Here is a 6666-nt window from a genome sequence, read left to right on the forward strand (position 1 = left end):
ATCTGTATTTAGTGATGAAATTGTGGATGTCTCTGGTTCATTAAGCATGGCATTGCCTTACTATACAAAAAATTGTATGGTTCTTGCCTATTATTTTAGATGTTTGATGCCATTAGACGAACTAATACTTGCATGTCACTATTTTGATATTTTTGTTTACAACGTAGTGATTTTTTTCCGTCTGTATCGATCGTCATTGGTGGTTGTATGCCTTTGAGATTCCTCAAAAGAGGTTGTGGGTATTGGATAGTATGTATTCTGGATAGCATAATGAATGACAGGTCGAAAATACATGCTTATGCGGTAAGCATATATCACCCAATTAGTGCATCAACATCCTTAGTCGTTAAAAATGTAGTATTGCTAAAGTGTAGTTGGTTTTCAGGAGAGAATTTTTGAAGACATAGCTAAAGTGTCGATACCCGCATACGAGCCTACGGAGAATGGCCTGACTCGTTTCTATCCCTGCGTCTGCCACCTATCAATAATCTTACTAGCAATTCACTTGATAATGATACTTAGTCTCATGGTTAAAAATAATATTCCTATTTATACATGTTGCTATGATTGTGGTGTATACGTGGTCAAGTTCATGCAGTATTGGAGCCTAGATAAACCCTTGCAATTTTGGGACAAGGTGAATTTAAAAATCCTATCACAATTAACTTGCACCTCTTTTCGATTTATTTCTTTCTCGCTTCTAAAATTTCCCGCTCACACACAATTTTGTCATTCAGGGCATTCTGCAAGAGTTCTGGAGGGAAATTATACTAGACATAATGATGGATCCTCATAATTCACTCATTAGAAAGGCTCTAGAGGCATTGGACAGACATCCTGTGCGTCGCAACCAGCCAAGAAACAAGACTAAGGCGGTGAGATTACCCTTCACAGCACCGAGCATGAAGACCATGCTGCAGCGTGCGGGGTTACCCATGAGAAAGCCAAGCAAGGGGGAAAGACAACGGAAGAAGACAGATGCCTAGGTAAAAATTATGAAAATGTACACTTGCCGTACTATTTCTATAGTTTCCCTATATTAGAGTTGTGGACGTTTACATGGCATTTTCTGCCTTACATCAATTTTGTGTGAGTCTGAGAAATCCTGTTTTACTGCAGATTTATGATTTCCTATTGCTGAAATTGTGAAGTTGCTGGTGACTTTATGCAAAACTTTTAAGTGGATGGTGCATCTGATAGGCAATAGGATGTTTCTTTTCATTGCGAATTGGATGGTTCTGGATATGTTTTTTGAGTTGTCACGTGCAATGCATTTATGGATACATGTACTTCATTGAAAAGTGAATCGCTTTTATTTTTTTAGATATTTCTCAACAGGTTTCATGTGTTAAGAATTTGCGATAGTCAAGTAATTACCTATCACATTGTGGATGTCTCTAGTTCATTAAGTAATGCATTGCCTTATTATGCTATTCAGTCTACTCTGCTTGGTATATATACCCCATTTGTTTATGACTACATTTAGGTGGCACTTCGTTCCATTAAGCGGCATGATGTTAACTAAATGGAAGTTTATTTTTTTTATCCTTATTTTCTATTGCTGTAATTGTGAAGTTGCTGGTACTTTAAGAATTGCATGACCTTCTATCATAATTAATATACTCAGCAGGTTCCTTTGTATTGGCACCGATGACTTTATCCAAGTTTTTAAGTGGATGGTGCTTTTGATAGGCATTTGGATGTTTCTTTTCATTGCGAATTGGATGGTTCTAGGTATGTTTTCCGAGTTTTATGTGTTACTCATTCGCGAATTCATGTACTTCATTGAGAAGTGAATGACTTTTATTTTCTTAAATATTCTTCAGCAGGTTTCATGGAGGATATAATTCATTTGTTTTTGGCAACAAATAAGTAGCACTTCATGATCTTAAGAACAATGACAGTCTCACAACCTAAAGTAACTAATAATTAGATAAAAGATATCCACAGTCGTCCTTTTATGCCTTTTATTGAATGTGTCATAACAGAACCAATGCAAGTGACAAAGCAAAAACGAAAGAGGTTATTAATTTGTGTCAAAAGAACCACAAAATCTAGCTAAGTATGAGAAATCACCCACAGGAAAAAATGTACAACCAAACGAAAGGATAACTATCTATGCTCAAAAGAGTTCAACAGGGACATGAATCCGCCACCTTTGATGCATTCTAAGTATCAGAGGTCTCAAATCCTCTCTCTACAGAACCATCATAATCATTATCTGTCTGAAGGTCAACAACATCCTACAAAATGCACAACACAAAAACAAAAACAAGAACAACCTATGTGAATCAACAACACCATCCCAAAAAAATAAAATTGAAATAGACCTCACTTCTAGCACATATCGGATGCGATTTTCTCTTCCTTTTTTGCATCAATTTCTTAATTGACTTGTCCAACTCTACTTCAAGTCTCTTACTCTTTGGCCGCCCTTTAGTTTTAACTCTTGAGGGTCCTTGTATGTCATGTACAACAACACCGCCTATGCTCTATGTGGGCATGGTAATCTGAGTAGCAGAAAAAATAGTCGAATGCATGCTGGCATGGTAATCAGTCAGCTTAGACTTTGCGTCCCAAAGGATAGATCGCAAGATGGTTGCTTCCTCATCACAATTAACAAACTCCTGAGCAACGTTATAGAACTCTAAACAAAAACGCCTGAACAGGTTGTGGCCTTCATTGGTCTGAGCCACATCATGCCCACTCTTAATGTAGGTGTGCTTGCGCAAGACGTTCTTACTCAATCGAGGAAGAACATAGCAGCTCAGTACTCTGTCAACTCTGTAGTATGACCACACAGTAAGGGTGTGGCAACAAAATATACCAGTAGATTCAAACTTGTTGTACTCGCACCGAACCTCTTGACTCAATGGGTCAAAATATACTGTGAAAGTACGGTAAACAGTCTTCTCCCAAACTATCTTCTGCTTGTCTACTTTAACAGAAATTGAATCTCCCTGTTGTTCACTTGACCGAACCGCGCAATCGGTTTTTTTCTTACCTCCAGCTAAAAATTCCTGAACATATTACTGGTGTATTCCCGCTGAAATTGTCTCTCAATGCCTGTGCTCTCTATACATGGGATGACTCCTTTCGCGTCCACAACATCATCTTCCAGCTCCTTCTGCTCCTTGTTTCCAAGCACATTGTCGTATTCATGGACGAACTGGACCAAACCACTTTTGCAATGCAGGAACCCCCAGCAAAATGCGTGCATACTTTCACTCCGCTGTATACTCCTCATACCAGCCCAAAATTCACTCTTGAAGAATATTGGCACCCATTTTCGTTGATTGGCATAAATGTCTACATAAAAAAACAGAGCATAAGAGTGTCGCTTAGACACAACATGATGACCGCTTCCAAAGAACTGATAAAACAAATACAAAAACATCAAATTTCCTAAGGAAGAAACCACCTGCTTGTGTATTGAAAAGAACATCCACTGACTATGTAAAAAAGAAATATCAACTACACTCCTAAAAAAACACAACAACCAATTTAAACCGGTGGAATTACTAATAGTGAATAAATATGCAATATGCAACCAATATACGGGAGTTAAGTTAATGATAACGGACCTGTTAAATATCTGTTCTGACCTAGGTCAAATTCTTTGATGAATTCAGCCCAATTAGCTTCAAAAGAGTCAGTAGAAGGAGAATTCCGCACAATGTGATTCATCTTAGCATTCAATTCTCCGTACCTAGTGCAACCTCCAACCTTGAATTGTGACTTCTTCATTATGTGCCAGATGCACCATTGGTGGACAGTATCAGGTAGGACCTTCCTAATAGCACCGGCCATGGCCTTGAACTGGTCAGTGATGAACATCCACTCAAAACTAGGGGTCTCCTCGCTCCCAAGTAAAGCACAACCAAGAAGAGTAGACTTTCTATGGTGGTTTACACCGACAAAGGATGCAAATGGTAGACCATGCCTGCGAAAACACCAACAACAAATGATAGACCCAATAACAAATTAAAAAAATAACTGCTTTTACGATTGACACATAAGTAAAAACAGACCTGTTTCTTTTGTAAGTGGTGTCGAACGACACTACATCTCCGTAATATTCATACGAATCCCTGCACCTTGCATCTACCCAGAGTGCGCTCTTGAACTTATTTGCATCATCAACATCTATGGCATAAAAGAAGTTGGGATTGATCTCCTTCATTTGAATGAAATAATTCATCATCTCCTTAAAGTCCGCATTGTCATCGGCACATCGAAGTTTGCTTGTGATGTAATTTCTGACATCTTTTTCTGAATAACTCAGGTTTGAAGACCCACCAACCTCGTTTGCCAATGCTAGATACGTCTTGTTGGGTCTTATGCCAACCTCGTCATTATCCGTAATGACGTACTTAGCATGCATGGTCAACTTCCTGTACTCATGATAGTGGACAACTTTCTTAGCCGAACAAGGGTGAGAATGCCTCAATTCTAATCTAGACACAACCCAAATTTCCTTCTCCCTGTCCAACATGACATACATCCTTGCTCTGCATCTCGTGGCTGTAATTCTATTTGCCCGAGTTGCTGCCTTCACCTGAGACTCCCGATAATCTTTGATTCCTTCCACGTCTTGTCGAAATTCGTGTTTCTGATTTTAGTTACGAACCCAACTTTCTCTGTATAATTTGCATAAAATTTTTTGTGCCAGAGGCAACGAATCAAAACTCATTCCTATGACTGGGATTTTCTCTTCACTGATCCCACTATGATCCGGCAACTATAATGTCAATTCACAAAACCAAATGCAAATTAAAACTAGCATTAACACAGTAACTATAATGCGATGACAAATAATAACAAATAATTCAAACCTCGTGTCTCAAGTCCAACTCATCCTTTCTCATCACAATGACGTCAGTAATTTCGTCGGCCTTCAATTAAAGACACCGAAAAATTTTTTATCAACTTAAGATCATCACTATATAATGGGTCACTCCAATAAAACATATAAAAAAAATAGTGCAAACACACATGGGAGTCAAGTATACTTTATCGCAAGAAACATCTAATTAGCATGAATAATAAGCCTTCACATCACACATTGTCATTAAATTTCATACAATGCAGAACCAGTCTATCCAACATACTTTAGACCCTTCTTGAATAACAACTTCACCCACACTCAATTCTTCATTCCTTTCGTTTGAATTGATCATTGTGCTATTCGATCTACCTTCCGGGGTTGAGAACTCCATGGACGTTACTCTTTGCCAAAAGCTTTGAATCGCGACGGCAGCTTCTTTGTGCAGGAAATGCTATGCGTGATGGTCTTTGTGGGAGAACCACGATCACGAACGTCACGACCAATGGCGGCACGCACCGGGGAGAAGCGACGAGGGAGCCACGGGTTGAATGATTCGATGGAGAGGGTCAGTTAATTGATGAGAAGAAGAGTGAATTATTGCACCATTTTCAGGAAGAACTTGCACCACGATGAATCGTAGCACCGCTAATGGCATTAAGGACCGATGATTATCGATAAGGGAGCGCCGTGAGCATGCCTTGGATGGAGGAGGTTGGTGTCTTTGCTGTTTGGATGAGAGCTGAGATGCACCGCAGCCGTGGAGAGGGAGAGAAAGTGAAGACTCGAAACGTTGTGGGCTTTCAGCGTGATTCCCGTCGGGAGGTTCTCAACGTATCCCTTCAAACCTGATTTTGGCATTAAAAATAATTAATAACAAATATTTTAAATTATAAATCAATAAAATTAATTAAGATAATTATAAATAATTGAGTTATTTAATTCTTGGCTGATTAGGAGTTGGTTCATATACTTTTTCTTTATTTATTCTTATATTGTATTTCCACACTTTCATTGTTTCATATTTTTTAATGATCATTTCTCAATTCTTATATGGATAAGGAGTGTGGACTCACTTAGGTGTCTTAATGTCCATAAATGCATGCTTTTTGGTTCATTTAATAAAGTTCTCCATGTGTGCTTATATGTGATCCTTACTACTAATAAAATCTATTTTGCTTTATTCTGTTACTAACAATGTGCTTCTAATTTTAGTAATTACTCTCATTTATTACTTACCATAATTGCCATCAATGCTATTTAGTTATTTATGTTGAAATGTTTCAACATTCAACCATATTTATTTAATATAGCTCTCCATGTGTGATTCTATGCAGTAGGATTTTCACACTTCTTTATTTCACAATGGATTTAAGAATTGTATTTGATTCATGTCTTGCTGTATTACTTTGGTCCTGTGCTTTTTACCAGCTAGTGTTAACAGATTTTGGCTTGGCTAAGGAATTCACTGAAAGCGCAAGGTTAAATTCTATGTGCAGAACATTAGAGTATATAGCTCTTGAAATCTTCATAGGGAGGGGTCATGATAAGGTAGCAGATTATTGGAGTGTGGAAATTTTGCTATTTGAAATGCTTACAGAAAAAGTTAGTATCTTTAGTGTGTTTCCATCATCTATTAGTAAGAAATACTGGTTACCTAATTATTTCTTTTTCATATTAATTTGTCTTGTTCCTTTCAGAATACACTGCGTAAGATAGAGCTTGAATTTCTTTGAACTTGATTTACTAACTTGATGATTATGCTAGAGGAAGTTCACTATTTTCAATCTTGGCAAAAAGAATTACTTTGAATTAATGACTAGGGAAATTAGAAGTTTTCA

The sequence above is a fragment of the Arachis hypogaea genome, chromosome 14 (genome assembly GCF_003086295.3).
Source record: "Arachis hypogaea cultivar Tifrunner chromosome 14, arahy.Tifrunner.gnm2.J5K5, whole genome shotgun sequence".
Lineage (NCBI taxonomy): Eukaryota > Viridiplantae > Streptophyta > Magnoliopsida > Fabales > Fabaceae > Arachis > Arachis hypogaea.